General features: G+C 33.9%; 1 long non-coding RNA gene across 1 annotated transcript; it reads left to right on the forward strand.

Annotated features, from left to right (window-relative positions):
• The first annotated feature begins 544 nt into the window (after positions 1-544).
• LOC143047489 (uncharacterized) lies at positions 545-18,423 on the forward strand. Its single transcript, XR_012969577.1, has 4 exons — positions 545-656; positions 1,912-1,972; positions 10,215-11,754; positions 12,991-18,423. It is a non-coding gene; the product is annotated as an uncharacterized LOC143047489 (long non-coding RNA).
• Positions 18,424-22,681: the final 4,258 nt, after the last annotated feature.

The following is a 22,681-nucleotide window of genomic DNA, read 5'->3' on the forward strand; positions in this document are numbered from 1 at the left end:
TATAGTGAACAAATTCACACATCAAATAACAATTAAAAATAGAGTAACAAAACAAATATCAATCCGACATGCGTTAATTTGCATAATTATTCATAGTAAAGAACTTGATAATTTCATGTGCCCAATAAATAACAATTAATATAGAAATAAATCCTAGAGTAATATACACACTTAAAGTTTGATTTTTTTTCGTATTTTTCATATTTTATCTAACTAGTATAAGATATTTTATTGTTCAAGATAAAAATACAACACTTAATACATCCTCTTTGGTTGTTGTATGATAAATACAACAGGAAGTTGTGATGAATAAATAACTGCTCCCTACATGAAAAATAACCTGAAAATTGTTTTCTTCCGCAATTTATCAAGTAAATCAACATATCGTAAAACTTAATATGCAATCAATTCTATTCTAACTTCATTGTAGTGTGAAAACACTTCCAACTCAGCTTAGATGATCTAATTCTATGACATCTAAGTCAATAAGATTCTTGTAAATCTATTCGGAACACTCTTTACTCTGAAAAAGGGAGATAATCAACACGAAGTTCCGGAATATTGCATTGTGGATAATTCTGAAGTCGCAGTCGTAAGAAATATCAAATGCATGTTAATTTAAAGCATAACTGTTGAAATTTCTGCACAATATCAGAGTAAATATAGTATTTATTTAAATGTCAATGTTTTTAAACGGAAAATGAGGGTAAAACGATTAAATATTTCCCTAATCTGTATATCATTTTGAACGGTCAAAAGGTAAATGTAATAACCGGAACTGTTTACGTCTAATGGAGAAATGCGTATTACATTTTATGTATATATATATGTTTTACCTTAGTTTAACATGTTTAAACTCCTAATTTGATTAAATAAAAAATATCTCGCGACGCATTAAAATTTAAATTAAAAAAAAATACAGTATGTTTTGAATTTTACGAACTTTAACATATATATATATAATACGTACATGATACATGTATATGTATGCATATTCAAATTTAATGTGTTGATCTGATCCATATTTATAAATACAATTTTATCATGCTGAAAAGCTTCTAATGGAGTGCTAAAAATATGCATAAAACATTGATATATTGTATTTGTTTTTTAATTCACTGAGTGAGTATTTGTATGTTCATGGCATTAGTACATGCTCTGAGAGTACATGACTCTGTTTTGCACAGTCGGAGACGCATGCTATTTACGAATATGTCTCTGGTACAATCATCTCATCTGTGTCAAAGATGATATATTCTTTTCCAGCTATGGTGTTAACCACTCATCTATTGTGGAAGCGTAATCTTTAACCAATAGTATTTTTTTTAATTCTTTTTTTCTTAAGATACATTTACGTGTTTTCGTGAGAAGTTGAGCATTAGATAGTGAAACATAACTTGTTTTAGTTTGGGGGGGGGGATACGACATTGATTGTCGAAAATCATTGTTTTTGTTTGATTTTATAAAAAACGAATATGTATCTGTTACAATCATCTCATCTATTGTGGAAGCATAATCTTTAACCGATAGTCATCTTAAGATACATTTACGTGTTTTCGTAAGAAGTTGATCATTAGATAGTGAAACATAACTTGTTTTAGTTTGGGGGGATACGACATTGATTGTCGAAAATCATTGTTTCTGTTTGATTTTATAAATAAAAACTAGTTTTTCAGTTAAAAACGAAATGCAAAAAAAATCGTGATTGTCCAGAGAGTCCACCTTCAAAGATAAATGATCGGTGCATGCCTTAAACTACACATGTAACTTCAGAATAAGAAACGAAAACAAAGTATTGCCTCCAAAATAATTTAGAAAAAAAATCAAATGACGAAAGAAGGATATTATTATTTTTTATGAGATAACTTTACAATTTACATAATAACTATACATAATAACTATATTTTGCAGATTAAACAAGTGACAGTTTCTTTTGGAAAGATTACTACAGAAACCGTTTGTCATGTTTATTGTAAGTATGGTTATCTCTCAATCTTTGGTCGTAATTTTTCGACTCATATCTTTTGTCAAAGTAATCGAGTGCTCCTATTGTTGTCAGACAAAGAAAAATAGAAACTTTATTAGATGCCCCTTTAGTTCAGTGGTGGATCCAGAGGGGGGGGGGGTCCGGGGGTTGGAACCCCCCTTTTTTTCGGCCGATCAATGCATTTGAATGGGGATATAAAAAACATATAGTTGGAACCCCCCCCCCCCCCCCCTTTATCCTGGGTTGGGAACCCCCCTTTTTAAAATGGCTGGATCCGCACCTGTAGTTACCTTTCATAATTGAACATTCTACTTAGTTGTATTCTTTATTCATTTTTCTATAACAATTGATAGTTTTAGCTTGCTCTAAAGTCTGGTGGACTTTTTATGGCTTTATTAGGGCAATGAAATGTCTCTGAAGGGCAATGTGCGTTTAATATGAAAATGATTTGTAAATATTATTCGTTTTTTAAGCAAATATATTTTTCTGGATGTCTTTAGATGGTGTGTATTTCGTGTTTATACAAAATGTTGCAAATTCACTGTTTTTTTAAAAGAAGTTTTCTTTATAGATAAGTAGATGTGCTATGAGTGCCAATGAGAAAACAAGCCATCCAAGTAACACTATGAATAAAATATTAACAATTATAGATCAAAATACGGCCTTCAACACAGAGCCTTGGCTAACACCGAACAGCAAGCTATAAAGGGCACTAAAATGACTAACGCAAAACGATTCAAAAACAGGAAACCCGACTGTCTAATCTATATAAAAACGAGAAACACTTATGAACCTCACGAACAAAGGACAACTACTGAACAACTAATTGTGTTGTATATTAAATAAATCATGTTGCTGTTACTTAATTTCGGTCCCATTATAAACACATCTTTGCAAAAGTTTAAAATGTAACTTTTACACACACGTAATCATAGTCAGAAAGATTTTTCTTGGAACATGTTAGATTATTTTGAAAATAATTGTAAGGATGCCGTACATCTAGAACATTCCAAAAATATAATTTGAATTTGCCATCTCGCTCTCGTTTTCCGCTTACCTGCAATTTGTGCTATCATCATCACTAAGCATCCATCATTCGCCTTTTATCAAAATTTCCTTTGTAATTAATGGACCAAAATAGAACCAAACTTAGCCACAATAATCCTCGATATCTAGTTAGAAATCAGTCCAGTGATCCGGCATGCAAACCAAGATGACCTCAAATACATAGAATAGAACAGCAGTTTTGAAATGCAAATTTGTAATCTGGATTAATAATACGCAAACCGTTTAAAATAGGGAAAATCTGACGATGTAGTAATTTTTGGAATGACGAGACCATTTGTTTTATCACAGATTGCGTAAATTCGTGATAATAGATTAACTTGGTACATGTAATAAAAAAATTTAAAAATCGTGACCAATATTTTCACGAACGGTATAATTGGTTACAAGAATTATAATAAGTTATCAAGACATCTAAACTTCGGAACTAGTTATCACTCTTTTTTATATGACTGCAAAAATTGAAAATTTTTTGGTCGTATATTGGTATCATGTTGGCGTCGTCGTCGTCGTCCGAATACTTTTGGTTTTCGCACTGTAACTTTAGTTTAAGTAAAAAGAAATCTATCAAATTTTGACTCAAGGTTTATGACCACAAAAAAAAGGTTGGGATTGATTTTGGGAGTTTTGGTTCCAACAGTTTAGGAAATAGGGCCCAAAAAAGGGCCCAAATAAGCATTTTTCTTGGTTTTCTCACAATAACTTTATTAAACTTTGTTTGATTTCATCAAAAATTGAATAATTGGGGTTCTTTGATTTACCGAATCTAACTGTGTATGTAGATTCTTGTTTTTTTGGTCCCATTTTCAAATTGGTCTACATTAAGGTCCAAAGGGTCCAAAATTAAACTTAGTTTGATTTTAACAAAAATTGAATCCTTGGGGTTCTTTGATATGCTGAATCTAAAAATGTACTTAGTTTTTTATTATTGGCCCAGTTTTCAAGTTGGTCCAAATTGGGGTCCAAAATTAAACTTTTGTTTTTGTTTGATCAATTTCATTAAAAGTGGAATAATTGGGGTTCTTTGATATGCCAAATCTAACTGTATGTAGATTCTTAATTTTTATGCCCCACCTACGATAGTAGGGGGGCATTATGTTTTCTGGTCTGTGCGTCCGTTCGTCCGTCCGTTCGTCCGTCCGTCCGTTCGTCCGTCCGTCTGTTCGTTCGTCCGTCTGTCCCGCTTCAGGTTAAAATTTTTGGTCAAGGTAGTTTTGGATGAAGTTGAAATCCAATCAACTTGAAACTTAGTACACATGTTCCTTATGATATGATCTTTCTAATTTTAAAGCCAAATTAAACTTTTGACCCCAATTTCACGGTCCACTGAACATAGAAAATGAAAGTGCATGTTTCAGGTTAAAGTTTTTGGTCAAGGTAGTTTTTGATGAAGTTGAAGTCCAATCAACTTGAAACATAGTACACATGTTCCCTATGATATTATCTTTCTAATTTTAATGCCTAATTATATTTTTTATCCAATTTCGCGGTCCATTGAACATGGAAAATGATAGGGCGAGTGGGGCATCCGTGTACTTTGGACACATTCTTGTTGGTCCTGTTTTTAAATTGGTCTGCTTTAAGATCCAAAGGGTCCAAAATTAAAGTAAGTTTGATTTTAACAAAAATTGAATTCTTGGGCTTCTTTGATATGCTGAATCGTAACATGTACTTAGATTTTTGATTATGGGCCCAGTTTTCAGGTTGGTCCAAATCAGGATCCAAAATTATTATATTAAGTATTGTGCAATAGCAAGAAATTTTCAATTGCACAGTATTCAGCAATAGCAAGAAATCTTCAATTGCAAAGTATTGTGCAATAGCAAGAAATTTTTAATTGCACAGTTTTGCGCAATAGCAAGAAATCTGCAATTGCACAGTATTGTGCAATAGCAAGTATTTTGTATTGCGCAATAGCAAGAAATATCTAATTGCACAATATTGCGCAATAGCAAGACATTTTCAATTGAAGTTATCTTTCTTTGTCCAGAATAGTAGTTGAATCAACTTAAATCATTGTTTTATACAATATACAATGTTTATCATATACTTAGAGAAAATAACATATGATTTTTACAGTATGATAATAGCATTAAATTAACGTAAATTCCATATTTTTCCGAAATAGTGTATTAAAGCGGGGTGATATGAAAAATTTATCACATGCTTCGATTATTATCACATGCCTTTCCCTAATGTTATTACATGACATTCCAGCGATACTTGGCAAATTCCGTAAGATACACCTCAATGGTAATTTTTCAATGAAAAACATTACAAAGTAGGGTACAAAAAAATAATTGGATAGTGGAAAGTATATTGTGTAAAATGAAAAAAAAAAACACCAAAAAACAACAACAAACATAGGATAAAATAAATGCATTTTTACAAGTTTCAAACATAATTTAAAAGAAAGTAACTTTAAATATGTTTACTTTTTCAAACAGTGTTCATTGTGTATATTGTTGAATTATTTTTTTATCGTCCATAATAAAATATATCATACTGCTGGTTTTTTTCTCTGTTGAGGCATATGCTAGAAAGATTTCATATCGAATTTACTACATTTGGGGTCCGACGTCCATGAACTTTCCACTCTTTGAACTTCTATTTCAGAACCACGTAAAAGGATCTGTAAATTTTATCTATAATTTTCCTCCATTGTTGAAGCATATGATAAAAAGATCATAACATGTCATTTTTCATATCGCATGAATTATCAGCCCCGGTCAATATCAGCCCTCTAGCCATGCGGCTCTTGGACTGATATTAAACCTAGGGCTGATAATACATGCGATATGAAAATTGCCATGTAATAATCTGATAATATTCACTTTTACTACCAACTGATAAATTAAAACAATCTTTACCATTCAGTGATAACAAGCACTTTTTTTACATTTTAATATTTTATGATGTATTTAAATGAGTAGTTATTGTTGCAAACTCCATTAGAAATTTGAATTGAGATCAGTTTTGGAATAAAGGAAAGGGGCATGTGAAAAAAAAAATTGGGTGTGTGGGGGCGGGGGGTGTTCAATTGTTCTCATTTCAGATTTCAGATTTCATAGATAAAAAGAAAATTTCTTCAAACATTTTTTTGAGAGGATAAAACAGCATAGTGAATTGCACAAAGGCAAAAAAAAAAAATGAGTTCATTAGACCACATTCATTCTGTGTCAGAAACCTATGCTGTGTCAACTATTTAATCACAATCCCGGCAAATTTAGAGCTGAATCCAGCTTGAATGTTGTGTCCATACTTGCCCCAAATGTTCAAGATTCAACCTCTGCGGTCGTATAAAGCTGCGCCCTGCAAAGCATCTGGTTGTTATTCGTTATCAAGGATTAAATCTTTCAAATTTCGAGTCAAATCTGTGATCTTTATAGCAAAGTCCCTTCTATTTTAAATTTATTTTCTATTTGAAATTAAAGAAATTGTACTTACATTTTATTTTTTATTTCGTAAATCAGGGATTAAAAAAAAAAACCCAAAAAAACCTTTTTATTGAATATAATCAATACGAAAAAAATCTCGTTATTAAGGGTTAAATTCTTTATAACGAAGCAGAGGTTTATGAACCGTTATAATTCATGATTACAGATGCAAATTCTTACTTGTCAGATTCAGATGCAATAGTTTATTAAAGTCTCACCACTTGTATAACATTATACATTCCAATATACATATAAAACATTGCGTATATATGTATATTGTGCCACGAATGATTGCAATTATTTATCATTTGACTACGAATCTGTGGAACTAGACTTATTTATCACAGATTTATGTAATTCGGATTAAATAAATTATTATAAATTGTCGTAGTAGTCTAAATCTGTGTTAATAAATATTGAAGATTTTTTTTTCGTGATTTCGAATTCAAATAACATTTTTGGAAGTCGTAAATGTCCTTCCTTATAATTTGTTAGTCTACAATTGTAGAAATTTTTAATTGTATCACCTTTTAAAATTCGTAATCACTGATGTTTGAAATATAGTAATTTCAAATTATAATTTGTGATAACGCATTTCGAGATCTCTCATCCAGACCAGATATTACGAATGTAATTATTAATTCGTAAACATGAATTCTATAACCTTGTGATAATAAACATAAATTCTAAAGTTAAGAATTTACGGATCAGCGAAACGAATCTACAATATGAATGAAAAGTGGCATTAAAAAAAAAATCTTATTGAATGCACATAAACAAGTGTGCTAGTTAAAACATATTTATTTACAGTGAATTGGGAAACAAATTATTGAGAGTGCTGCCTTGTAGCGGCATTAGCCTGCTTTCAAATGTGTTGTTCCTACTGCACAAGTCACATGTGGTATTATCAATAGTAGACGTCCGTCCGCCTGTCCTTCCTGATTAATCAGCATATTCTTTTCTCCCTATCCGAAAATTTTATTTGTCAATTTTTACCCTTTTGGCTCACCGGGAACCAAAGGGCTCAATGTGAACGTATGCCATCACTTGGCGTCTGTCGTCGTCCGTCGTCGTAAACTATTTAAAATACTTCTCCTTTAAAACTACGTGGGCTTCGAACTTTAACTTAATGTTCCTTAGGGTATTTAGTTTACAAATTGCATTCAATATTTTGACCCATCGACAAACATGGCCGCCATGACTTAAAGAAGAACATATGGGTCAATTGCAGTTTTTGCTTTTAAATCAAAAACTAAAGCTTTTAGAGCAAATTTGACAGGAGTGATACGGATTGTTTGCTCTAAATTTATCAGCCCTGAAATTTTCAGACCAATCGAACAACCCATTGTTGGGTTGCTGCCACTAAATTGGTAGTTTTAAGGAAATTTTGCAGTTTGTTGTTATTATCTTGAATATTATTATAGATAAATATTAACTGTAAACAGCAATAGTGTTCAGCAAAGTACAATCTACAAAAAGGTATGACCAAATTTGTCAATTGACCCCTTGAGGAGTTATTGCCCTTTAAAGACAATTTTACACAATTTGTCCATCAGATTTGCTAACATTTAAAAATCTTCTCTTAAACAATTGTGCCTAATACTTCTTAACTTTTAATAAATGTTCCTGTTAAACTATTGCACTATTTCCAGCCACTATGACGTGCAAACAGCGTTTTAGTTCTCCTAAACATGCGGGTCCACTTGGTATCCGTCAACGTAAACCTTTTCAAAAATGTTCTCTGAAACCATTTGCCCAAATTTCAATAATAAGTTGGCTGACTAACTCTAAGGTCTCTAGTTCAAAGGTACTAAGTCTTTATTTTGGTTCTAATCAATCAACCAGCATGTCAACTTTGTATAAAAGGTGCCACGAGGGTTAAATTCAAGTAAATACTAGTATATCTTGCATCTTAACAATCAACAAAGACGATACAATCTGACGGCTAAAGATTATTAAGATCTCTACTTTTCATGCAGTTTACCTCAACCACATTTTATGAAACTAATACACAATACTTATTACAAAAAACTCAGTTCAAGTACAAATGGCGTCACTTTAACCGTTCTGCAGCTATGTCCCTTTATAACTTCACATAAGAACGCGGTGGCATCATCTTTGTCCCATGAACACATTCCCTTTTTCTTTTTGGAATATTTTGCTTTCCTTGCAAATTTTCTTTGTAATCATATTGGTAAATATGAAACGTAATCAGATCAACTGATTAGCAAATTCTGGCAAAGAATCCGCGTGACAAAAATCGCAACTTGACTTCATGTATGAGTTAATTAATCAAATGAAAAATTTCCCAAATATGTAGATGTTAAAGGTATATTTAGAATTTCCAGTTTGAAAAATAGTAAATATAACACATGCACATGTTAAGGGTTTGCATTATAAAAGAGGGGCGAAAGATACCAATGGCAAAGTGAAATTCAAACAAACAAGCCGAAAATAAACTGATGTCAACGTCATGGCAAAAAAGCAAAATCCCCACCCAAATGACAAACATTAGTACAAAACATAACATAGAAAACTAAAGACTATGAAAGACGAACCCCGCCAAATCCTGGGAAGTTCTCATGTGCTCAAGAATGGCAAGCAGATCCTGATCGGCATATAAAACCCGTCTTGTTGCTCAAGTACAAACCCGTTGAATGAAAATATAATGTCTAGTTTGTATACCGAATGAGATATCGTATATCCTTGCGATTCGATACCCGAGAGTTCCTTTAAGGCAACCCCTTAAAAATCTAAAAAAAAAGAAAGTAACAAGAAACTAAAATTAGATGCGAATTTCATGCGTACAAACCCAAATAAAAAATGAAGCAGGATTCGCCGGGTGCCTGGAATGGATAGGTTTTGTTTTATTGTCGAGCCTGCGACTTTTGTCGCAGAAAGCTCAACATTTATATAGGGATAGTGATCCGGCGGCGGCAACGTTAGCCAACTTCTTTAAAGCTTTATATTTTAGAAAGTGGAAGACCTGGATGCGACATACTGTGTATATAGATGCCTCATGTTACGAAGTTTCTGTCAGTCACATGTCCATTGTCCTTGATCTCATTTTCATGGTTCAGTGACTACTTGAAAAAGTTAAGATTTTTTGTAATGTTAAATTCTCTCTTATTATAAGTAATTGGATAACTATATTTGGTATGTGCGTACCTTGCAAGGTCAGACAGTTTTCTCATGACCTCGACCTCATTCCATGGATAAGTGAACAAGGTTAAGTTTTGGTGGTCAAGTCCATATCTGAAATACTATAAGCAATACAATGTAGGTCTAGTATATTCGGTATATGGAAGGACTGTAATGTGTACATGTCCATCTCGCAGGTGTCATCTGACCTTGACCTCATTTCATGGTTTAGTGCTCAAAGTTAAGTTTTTGAGTTTTTCTAATAAGATATGCAATAGGTCAACTATATTTGTTGTATGGAAGAATTGATAGCTGTACACGTCTGCCTGTCGTGTTTCATCTGACGTTGACCTCATGTTCATGGTTCATTGATCAATCTTTAGTTTTCTTGGTTAATGTTAAGTTTATGTGACAGTATTGTAATAAAGCTTTATATGTTATAGGACTATCAACATAATATTAATGATTAGTAAAGAAGGCGAGACTTTTAAGCGTGTTCACTCTTGTTTACTTCAGTCTAACGAGTCAAATATTATACATATATATTACCTGGTTAATTATTTACCAATATTCTATAATTTCAGACTACCTTATAATAGCCATAAAAATGGAGGAAAGTGTGGTGTTGTTAGAAAAGACCCCAGTCCATCACTCATCTGAAGATGGCCCACCATCAATACAAGCAGATTCAGACAAAATTGGCATAATATTAAGTTCGGCTAAGACAACTTCTTCGCATCCGGCTATTCGGAACTCGACTTCATCTACAGAGTTACCTAACCTTGCGGATATGGATTCAATCGCGGATGTTTGTCTTGTTGGTTCCACAGCCACAGTAACACTAAGTTCGTCATCACAAACATCGACAGATCAAAGTAATATAAACATGATAAAAGGATCTGCAACAAAATCTGAAACTTTACCAGCATCAGCTCATGTGTTATCATCCGTCAGTGGTAAGGCAGACGATCTGCCCGTTACTTCTACGTCAACAGGGATAAATAATGTGACGATTCCGAAAAAAGCCACATGTCACAATGAAGCATCTGTCAGTGGTAAGGCAGGTGATCTGACAGTTACTTCTAAGTCATCAGGGATAAATAATTTGCCGATTCCGAAAAGAACCACATGTCAAAAAGAAGCATCTAAACACCCACCAGTTGGATTGTCACTGGCTGTTATGTCTAGTTCTTCTTCTGGCGAATATATCTCGCGGAAAACACGTACATTTGCACCACCAGGATCATCACTGATTTCATCTACCAAACACAGCCCAAAAGGTAGTTTGACATCAGTAATTTCATCAAATATTTCATCTACACAACAAGGCTCATTGGTACCAGCAGGATCATCAAGTATTTCATCTACCACAGGTACTTTGGCATCAATAACTCCATCAAATACTTCCTCTACACAACAAGGTTCAGTGGTATCAGCAGGATCATCAAGTATTTCATCTACCAAACACAGCCCAATAGGTAATTTGACATCAATAATTCCATCAACAGAACATTTCTCATCAGGTTTATTGGTATCAGCAGTTTCATCAAGTATTTCATCTACCAAACACAGCACACATGGTACTTTGACATCAATAATTCAATCAAATATTGCATCTACAGAACAAGGTTCATCAGGTTCATTAGTATCAGCAGTTTCATCAAGTATTCCATCGACCGAACATTTGACCAAAACCGAGGAAAATATTATGTTATCTACTGAAACTGAAAAATTATCTAGTTCACAAAATCCGACTTCTTATAAAAAGGAACATTGTTATACAAAATCTAGCCCAGAAACAATGTCAAATGCTAATGCTATGGAAACAGAAACAACAGTTGAAGTGGATACTACCAAAAGAGACGTTGAATTTGTAAGTGAAGAGAACGAACATTTTGCCCCAAGTCACGTGCAACTTGACAATAGTCAACCCTCGACACCAACATCTTTAGATTCCATAATGTCGTTCTCTTTGTCAAATAATGACAGTAATGATGGATCCTTTTATATGGAGGTGGATGTCATTGACAATGAAAGAAATGATGACAGGGAAAACAATGACAGGGATGATGCAGATGGAAGTCACCTTTCTGCTGAGTTGAAGACAAAATTGAGTAAAAGCAGGTATACATGATATCAATATATATATTTGTACGAAACACACGATTTTTAACAATGCTCATCAGATAAGTTCGAAACATACTCGGAAATTCAAATTTACTCCAAATCAATTAGAGCACAAATCAAAAGTGCATGACAAGAAAAAATCAACCTAACACTGTCCTTTTGAGTTATAACTTTTACATACAACGTACATCATTTCTTCTTGAGTTTTGCTACTTACGTAAGTTGGAACATCCTGAAACCAGACACTCGACACTCAATGTATAGAGGACAAACTTAGTTTCACGAGTTCCAAACAAATGAGAACAGGCTCTTTGTCAAAGTCTTTGTTTTGCATGTTTTCAAGTTTCAAAGCGATGGAAACAGGTCTTTAAAAAAATGGACACATTACTTTATTACTTTATAAATGTCAGTCCGAAGCGCTTTTCTGGATAAACCTTTATCATGGACGTTCTTATTTATAAATCTGTATATTTGAAATCAAAGGCTGCATACAAACAGAAACAATGGGGGATCTATATGACCAAAACGGATCAAAACCTTATAATCAAATCAATTAAGGCCAACTTTGCCTGTTGGAGTTAAAACCTTAGCTTCTTAATATTTTTTAAGTTCATGACTGGACAATTAAGATAACGTTTTGGAATGCATATTTATTATGACCTCTTAAAGGGGTGTTAGCTGACAAATTCATATTCACCGATTTGTCTCAAATTCTCATATTTGATTTATAACATAATAAAATGTATATCCAAGTTCCAATAATTTTGAAATTAACAATTAACAATGCATGCGCATGTAGTCGACAATATATATCAGCATTTCGTGTATTATAGTCCATACGCTATATCAAAGTAACCATCGAAATGACATCCGAAGACATCCGACAGTCACATAACCCGATATAACTAGAAATTGTTTGAAATAGATTGAAACAACGTGCGATTGGATTGTTCTACATGTTCTATGTCTGTTTGGTTTCATGATAGGAGTAAATAAAATAAGTGAATCATCGTTTGCCTGTACCAAGACAGGAATATAACAGTTGGTATCCATTAGTTTGATGTGTTTGAGCTTTCGATTTGGTCATTTGATCAGAGATTTTCCGTTTTGAATTTCCTTCGGAGTTCGGTATTTTTGTTATTTTACGTTTTACGTATATAAGAATGTTTTTACAACAGTGTAAAAACAAAAAATCAAATCAATTAAAATAAACCAAACTTTGTTTTTTTTCAGCGATTCGTTTGTATTGCCACCAGCACAAAGTATGGAAAAGGACAAAATATCGACAGAGCTAAGCAGGTCGAAATTTTCTGTTGACGAGCCTATAGAACGAAAATCAATTAATAATGACAAAGATACACATAAAGATCAGTCAGAGGAAGCTTCAAATAGTACCGATTTTTATCTTAGATTTCCTGAAATTACGAAGCAGCTTGCTTGCAAGTTTCCATCTCTACCACATACCGACAAAAGTTGTGATGAGAAACAATCACCAGAAACACTAACACAAAACACATCTGCTGAATCAAACTTAGATGGAAGGGAGACCAGCACAGCAATAAAACAAAAAAACAATGACACAAACCACGCTCCAGGTGGTACAATATCACCAGAAAAAGTAAAAGTTGCTGTAGAAATATCATCCAAAAGTAGAAAAGATAACAACAGTCAAAGTAATGTAACTGGCAGGGTACAAAATGAAATCTGTATTCAGAAGGACGATGAAATTGATCATGGAGTTGGAAGTTCTGACATCGAGGAACTGAATGAGAACCAGTTATCTAAATCAGAAACTACCGTCAGTTTTACTAATCCAACACCTGTCTTTCTATTTGCTAACAAGAATAACAAAAAGTTTTACCAGACAGATATAAATGAATCAATAACACCAAAAGATTACGAAGACAGTCCAGTTTTTTCTCTTTGCACGGATTCAACTGCCAAAAAAGATCTTCAAACAAGACCTGGCTCAAAGACGAAAACAATAGCAACGTTGAAGAAAGTGTCCAAGTCATTAAGTAGCACAACGGATATATCTACAGACAAAACAAAACGACCGAACACTACAGAAAAAACAACTGCAATCAAAAGCAACAACTCGAGTTCAATTTCGTTGATAAAAATTCACCACACAACTAGTCCAGTAGACCCAAATATTGTCGTTTTGCGTCCAACCTCCGTAGTTTCATCGACACAGACAACTTTGGTAGGTAATTCAGGAACACAAACCCCCCGTTTAATTGGAAACGCGTCAGTGTATCCTACCTGTGCTACAAGTTTGTTGAAATCGTTTGCTTCTGATTCTCTGAAGATATGCAACACTGATAATTCTGTAGGACAGTCTTCAAAACGTTCCGAAACCTCCAACGTCAACAATATTACGGCAAGTAGCAATCGCCCAATGCATTCTGGGAAATACAATAATAATCTCTTTAGGAACAAAAATGCAATTCCAGAAATTATTGTTAATATTTCGATGAATTCTACAAACGCTGGAACTATAGTAACATCAAATTCTTGTGGAGCACAAAATCTCAAGAATACTGACAGTAAACCAACTATCGCTGCTGCTGGTCATACGAGGCCGAATCTCTCAACACTACTATCAACAAAGCTGAATGTCAAAACTGCTATGCCCTCTCAAGTGAATGTATCAACTACAGTGCCGACGAAACACAATGTTGCAACTGCAGTGCCGACGAAACCGAATGTAGCAATTTCAGTGCCGTCTAAGGTGAATGTTTCAACTGTAGCGCCGAAGAAGCTGACTGCTGTAACTGCAATACCCTCTGACGTGAAAGTATCAACCGCATTGCCGACAAACCTAAATGTTCCAACTGCAGTGAGGACAGAGATCAAGCGAACATTACGACCAATGTTAATACCAACTTCTTCGTCAAATCCAAACGCAAACAATGTACAGTTATTTAAGTGTGAACTCCCAAAAGTCAATATTGTGACAGACAATGATGTTACCAACAAAAAAACTGTTGAAAATAAGACACTATGTTATAAACATAGTTCGACAGTCAGAAATCCAGTCTATACCAATGTCACCTCATCGGGACCTTATCATTGCCAGTTAGTAAACACGGGAACACACCCGCGTGTCAGTTTTAGCGATGTTAACAACGCTGAAAAAGTTACAAATCCTAACCAAAATCCATTAGTAATTACTGTGTATCCAACAAATTATAGTTTGTCATCTGCATTGGTACCATCATCGAAAAGTGTTCAAGATAAAACTGTTCCAGCTAAAAGTGTTCCAGCTAAAAGTGCTCCGGCTAAAACTGTTCCAGGTAAAACTGTTCAGGGAAAAATGTTGATGCAAACTGGAAAGTCTTCACTAGAATCTCCGACAGTTAACACTGCTGTGCGTAAATTGACAAGCCAAATAACAAGCTTTCAGATACGTCCATCTAACAATATGAGCAGTCAGATACGTCCAGCTAACAATATGAGCAGTCAGATACGTCCATCTAACAATATGAGCAGTCAGAAACGTCCATCTAACATTATAAGCAGTAGTAATGCATCGTTACAAAATTTCGGCAAACTTGTTTCTGTCCTTCCAAAAACCGTGCACAAACAAACAGCAACAGCTTCTGCTGAAAGTGTTCTCGAGAACACGAGAGAAGAACTTGAACAAAAATTACTAGAAATTTTAAACAAGACAAGTGATAAACCGGATGTTTTCAACCATACCAACACAAAGCTAGTAAGTTCACAAAAACAAATGTTATCGACAGCTAATCATCCTACAAAATGTGTTGTAAAAGAAACTTCTCCAGGTTTTACCATTATCCCACCAACTATAACTGTCCCACCTAAAGAAGTCATTGTGCGGCCGCCCATTATTGTTAAGGTCATTAATCATGTTAATACGCAATCTAACAATTCTGTATCTATACTTCCAAAAGCAGGTGGATTACATCCTCAAAATACGACAATGAAAAAAACGACTTTTGTTTCGCCATTAAAAACATTTACCGTAAGTGATGCATTGAAACAATCGATTGGTTGTTCTTCTGTTAGACCGTTGAAAACGACTGTGACACAGCAAGTTCCTGAGATGTACATCCGTTCTAATAAACAACCAACGGCATCTGAACAAAATAATTATTCAAAAACAACACTGGTGAGTCAAGATGTTCATTATTATGTTGAGAATGATTCGACATCAGTAGACCCACGTGATCCATTAAATCAACAGAATAGAGGTAATCTATCTGTCAAATTCCCTTTGATTTCGAAAGATGGCGAAATCATCAACTTGAGTAAAGTCAATGCGGCGTCTCAATTTAGTGTGCCAATTATCGGATCACATAGCAAAGGCATAAGTACCGTTAGTCGTTTAGCTTCTTCTCTTCCTACGGTGGAAACATCCAACATAGATTATGAGTCAAACTGCGAAGAAAATACAGAAAGTTCCGGAATTTTAATCGATTCTGTTTATTCGCTTTTGCAGAATGATCCTGAGACACCAAATGAACTTTCAAGGGAGGTAATTTGGCCTAAAGTCGACAAAGAACAGATAAGATACTTTGCTTATCAGTTTGATTGTAATGTTCAACGCGCAAACGTGAGATTAGATAAAGAAACTAAAGAAGATGATCGGCTCAGAGAACCTTGTTTTGTTGTTCTCAAGAGCTCAAACGACGGATCGACAGCTATTGATTCACGGTGTTCTCTGAAATGTAGGAGACCTTTTGTAAAAAGATTAAGTGAAAGAATTGTTCGAAAAGGATTGAAATCTAATAAAATATGTGTAAGAAAGAATATTTATAGATCGGCAAAAAGACTGCAAAAGAAGTCATCTCCAGGTAAATCTGGTCAAAATACACAAAAAGCCAAGTCTTTATCTCTTAAACCTAATTCTATTTCTTCTGCACAAAAATGTGCAATTGTCCCACCAATATCGGTGGCAAACACACCTGGAAGAATGTTGCCAAATCCACTTAACACAGATGCCACAGTTCCACTTAACACAGTTGCCACAGTTGATAAAACGATCACCGATAAACATGGCAACAAATTTATGATGATAAAGCTAGGCAGTAAAACTATTCTAATCCCAACTATCAATAAAGCTGATAAACCCAAAGCTTACGTTCTAGAATGTGACCCGAAAACATCGCTTAGTGAAGCCATCAAACTAGTAACAAAACAGCATATGGCCTCTTTTCCTGATAAAACAAATACATCCATTTTATCATTAGCCAGCTCAAAACCGTCGGCGACTGTTACTAGACAAACGCCTTATACTTCTAGCGTGGCAACCTCATCATTTGCGGGTTGGGCTTCCACTTCAACTACTTCTGCGCATACGATATTACCAATGAACAGAGTGAAAAGCGAACCTGTTACTGCAGGATACGGAGATGAACAAGAACATGACGATTACGTTGTAACAGTTAAAACTGAACCCGGAATTTCTAGCTATAGAGATGAATCAAAAGATAATGACAGTGGTCCTTCAAAAAGCAAAATTGCCAGAACAGAAGATGCTGTAAAGACTGAAAGTGCACCTGAAAGAATAAAACGTTTAAGGGATGAACTGAAGACTCAAGAAAAAGCTTTAGAGGAAGTCAGACGCAAAAGAAAACTAGACACGTCTCTTTTGTTATGAATTTATATAAATAATTTCTCTACCAAGCTACGAGTCGACAGATATAAACGCGAAAATGAGAAGAAAAGAAGATATTTTTCATAATGTTCATTGAGTAAATATATCGGGATCAATGAAACATTTTCAATACCTAGATACAGTTTTTTACGTGCCAGTAAAATGTTATTGACATTTTTTTTTACGATGGCCTCAAAGTGAAACCAAGATTGTTTCTAATGAAAGACATTCTTTATCAAGCAAAACACGGTTTACGATATTATTCATAAGCGATATTTTAGGAGCCTAACAATTAATTGGTTTAAAAGTGACGTACATTTATCATAAGGAAAGGTATTCTAGTATTTTAAATTACGGGGATTAGCAAAATACAAAGGTTAGAGCGGAATGTGTTGTAAATATTAATTTGTGCAATTTCTCACTGTTCATTTTTTTAATTTGAATGTTATTTCCCCCAATTGTTTTAATTTTTTTTTATGTATTTTAAATATTGGGCTGAATAAATGTGACTATATGAAAGTCAAGTGAGATTTCGTTTGAAAGAGACTTACAAGTACCGCTTTTTAAAAACCCCAATTTAAAGATCAGTGTGTGTAATAGTTTTTGTCGCTCCTTTAATTAATAAGATCAAATGAGTTTTGAGACTTGTCAAATTATTGAAAGATATTTTATCGAACAAAGCCCGTACTTTACAACTACTTTTCTATTTTTGCTTCACCCATAAAGAGGTAGTGACTACTAGAGAGAATGGCCGAGGTCTGAAGAATATCTGTCAATCGAGTATGACCAAAAGAGCTCGATCGTTTAATGTTAATATCGCGATAACAGGTGGTCAATAGTACCATCTATTTATACAGTACTGTATGTATTTTATAGCGGTGATTAGTGAAAAAAAAACTATGAAAAGGTTGAGTAAAAAGTGAATGCGGTCAATATTCTTAACTGTCATTTAAATTTCAATGTTGTACAATACAAAAAGCCTAGATAAGTTTATTTAAGTTTTTGTTTTATAAATAAATTATTTTTCCCAGTGTTAACAATTGTCTCAAAGAGTGACATGTTACAAAGAAAACACCATTACTTCATATTACTGCTTCAGTAGCAAAAAAATCACTAATAGAATTGGTTGATAACAAAAACCAAAACAGAACACAGCACACATGTAATAGAAAATTAGGCCAACATAACAAAATCGACATTCTGGAAAAGCACCATCACGTAGATAAACTGAACTCTTCGTTTATAACAATATATGACTAAAATGAAATTGAGAATGGAAATGGGGAATGTGTCAAAGAGACAACAACCCGACCATAGAACAAACAACATCAGAAGGTCACCAACAGGTCTTCAATGGAGCGAGAACTTCCCGCACCCGGAGGCGTCCTTCAGCTGGCCCCTTAAAAAATATGTATACTAGTTTGAAGTGATAATGAACGCCATACTAAACTCCAAATTGTACACAAGAAACTAAAATTAAAAATAATACAAGACTAACAAAGGCCAGAGGCTCCTGACTTTGGACAGGCTAAAAAAAGCGGCGGGGTTAAACATGTTTATGAGATCTCAACCCTCCCCCTATATCTCTAGCCAGTGTAGAAATGTAAACGCAAAGCAATTCGCACATTAAAATTCAGTTCAAGAGAAGTCTGAGTCTGATGTCAGAAGATGTAACCAAAGAAAATAATCAAAAGACAATAATATACATAAATAACAACGGACTACTAGCAGTTAACTGACATGCCAGCTCCAGACTTCAATTAAACTGATTGAAAGATTTTGTCTTCATCATATGAATATCAGGCACAATCCTTCCCGTTAGGGGTTTAGTATCATACCATCATAACATACATGAGAAGAACATAACCAGTGACTGAGTCATGCCAACAACTGGTTTTTAGATAAATGTGTTTAGTTCCGATGCAAAGACCCTATAAGTGAATCAATATTAACGCCAACATATGTAATATTTAGTGACCTGACAACAGTATCGTAACTATATCCCTTCTTACTAAGTCTATTTAAAGGTTTTGTTAGCATTTGAGGTGAATACTGGCATTTTTGTGCTTTATAAAGAATATTTCCATAAAAAAATTGGATGTGAAATATCTGAACGTATAAGAAGTCTGCATGTTGAGCTATATTTATGAATGATGTCCTTATACCGATGATCGTGACAATTTAGTAAATGTTTTGACAAGTTTGTGATATCGAAACCCATGGTGTAAAAAAAATCAGTAATACATAAATTTCTCTCGTAAAAATCTAAAACATTGTTACATAAACGAGCGCGAATCGTACAAGTTGAGATATTTAAACACCGTAAGACCGTGGCAAGGGAATATACCATCTAAAAAGGATAATTAACGATAGGAAATGAAAAATCATCTCTTTTATCATAAATTTTATATATACTATTCATATATAAAAACAAACACAAAATATTAATAAAGCTGTTAAATGTCAAAAATATGCACGACCAAACCCAGTGTTCCTGTTATCAGACCATATAGATGAATCCGGCATTATTCTACTAACAATACATTACAAAAAGGCGGAAGATACCAAAGGAAGAGTAAAAACTCATAAGTCGAAGATATTCCGTAAAATTCATAGTACAAACGAAAACCACAAAAGAAATACAACAGTATACAATGAGAATGGAAATGGGGAATGTGTCAAAGAGACAACAACCCGGCCAAAGAGCAAAAAAAAAAAAAAAAACAACAAAAGGACATCAATAGGTCTTTAACACAGCAAGACAATCCCGAACCTGAATGCGTGCTTTGGTTACTCCGGGAAGGTAAGCATATTGTTGCTCAAGGTAAGTACACTTTTGCGGTTGTCTCATGTGTAAACCATAACTTCTCTAATCATTAGCCAAATTACCTAATTACCCAACCGCTTAAAAAAGTTTTTATGAGCAACATGGAGTTCATTTGTAAATTCAAAAATGATAGACTGTCAATTTTTTCAACTTAGAAAATAAAATATTGAGAGCACATCTTTTTGTAGATCACTGAAAAGGTTAGATGTCGTCTTTAAGATATGATTATTAAGAGAAAGATATTCTAACACCGAATATTGTGCGAAACGATTTCTACAATATCAGGCAGTTACAATTTAAATCGCTCGGTAAACATCGAAATTTAAATTTGAATATTGATTTGTCTGAATCGGAGAAAAGTATCGCACTCGATGAAGGTGTTTCTGTGACGTTTGGGACAGCATTGATCTAGTGTATATTTTGTTTATGTTTTTCGAAGAAGTCGGAGACTGTTGGTGGTTGATGATATCTTTCCAGTAATTGGGTGAATTCCTGTTCTTTAAGGATTATGTATTTTTGTGATAGTCCTGCAAATAGGAGGTTTGCATCATGGATTAATAGATAAGAGAAGGGTAACCAAAAAGAATAATCAATGTTATGCTAATATAGATAAGGTAGAGAATATTTGACAAAAAGATATAATGATAGAAAATAATACACGGGGAAATGAAGCACAGAATAACTTAACAGTGGAACCTTACCCGAGTGAATCCGGCAATTCTTATATGGTCATATGCCAACAATTGACGGTAATCTTATCATAAAATGTCAGAATCTTTTATAATAAGGGCCAATTAGATATAAAATAAAACAATTTTATTAACCAATCGTGGTGCCCAAAATTTGAGCTATGCAATCAAGTGAATTACAAAATAAAGCACAGAAAATGTTTAAATTCTAAATGAATAAAGTATAATTAAACTAAAAAATATGAATACACATTTACACCAAGTAACCTGGTTATAAACCAAGTTATTGACAAAACATAAAATTATTTTCGGTGCCACTGTGACCTGGAGAAATTACATAATTTTTATAGTTCTAGGTCAATACAGTCAAATCACACACTATAACTGTCAATCCTGGCTAAAGTCCGTAAAATCTGACAAGGTCAAAGATGAAGCTAGTTATATACATCCTTGACCCCCTGCTGTTTACACAAATTAGGTTGATTTTAATAGCGCGCAAACGTGACTAAAGCCCTCAAAATCCTAGCTTAAACCCTGCTTATGTCAAGACCTGTCCAGTTCGTTTTGGTCAACCTTAAAATGCATGACCACAGTCGAATTTTTTAAGATTTTCAAATAAAACTTTATCACAATATTGAACATCCAGAAGCCTTTTCAGATTATCCATAATTGATAGAATGGTAAATGCTTAACTTCCCGCACAGGAACTTGAGAATAATATTTGGGAGAGACTGCCTGGCAAGTTTCAGTATACACACAAACTGGCCGTAAGTTAAAATGACCCTTGCAAATAATCATCCGGGCAAAACTTCAAAATTGAAAATTAAGCAATATGAAATTTTAGAAAAAATAGCGAGTGTTATCACATGTTCAGAAAAGAATATATATCAATAACTGCCGATGATAAATAAACCAGGCTACTTATATAACATCTTTTGGCGTGTCCAAAAATGTTGAACGATGCCATTGGAAATTAGTATGGCGTTCATTATCACTGGGCTAGTATATATTTGTTTAGGGGCCAGCTGAAGGACGCCTCCGGGTGCGGGAATTTCTCGCTACATTGAAGACCTGTTGGTGACCCTCTGCTGTTGTTTTTTATTTGGTCGGGTTGTTGTCTCTTTGACACATTCCCCATTTCCATTCTCAATTTTATCATCATTGTGACTAGTTTTGTAGTTAAAGGAACATATTAAATCTGATTCCCCGAATTTGAAGAACAGACGCTAGAATTTGAGTTAGAGAAAAATATGATGGAGATAAATTAAAAGTTTTTATTTTATTTTCTTTATTTTTTATGTAGGTACTGAAATAAGTTTGAAATAAATGGAAATCAGTTAGTACCAAGCTACATCTTTGTAAATTATATAGATATAGGAAGATGTGGTGTGAGTGCCAATGAGACAACTCTCCATACAAATAACAATTTAAAAAGTAAACTATTATAGGTTAAAGTACGGCCTTCAACACGGAGCCTTGGCTCACACCGAACAACAAGCTATAAAGGGCCCCAAAATTACTAGTGTAAAACCATTCAAACGGGAAAACCAACGGTCTAATCTATATAAACAAAACGAGAAACGAGAAACACGTATATATTACATAAACAAATTATGTCTATATATATAGGTAATAATGTTTTCAATCTTATCAATATCAATGTAAATTGAAACTAAGCAAATTGCATCTTTTTCGTCTGTTAGGCGGGTCTCTGTTTATTTTTACAAAAAATACGGAAATTGCTTTTCCGGGATACGGTCCGATATTACATACGTAAGTGTA

This window comes from Mytilus galloprovincialis, chromosome 10 (assembly GCF_965363235.1).
Source record: "Mytilus galloprovincialis chromosome 10, xbMytGall1.hap1.1, whole genome shotgun sequence".
Classification (NCBI taxonomy): domain Eukaryota; kingdom Metazoa; phylum Mollusca; class Bivalvia; order Mytilida; family Mytilidae; genus Mytilus; species Mytilus galloprovincialis.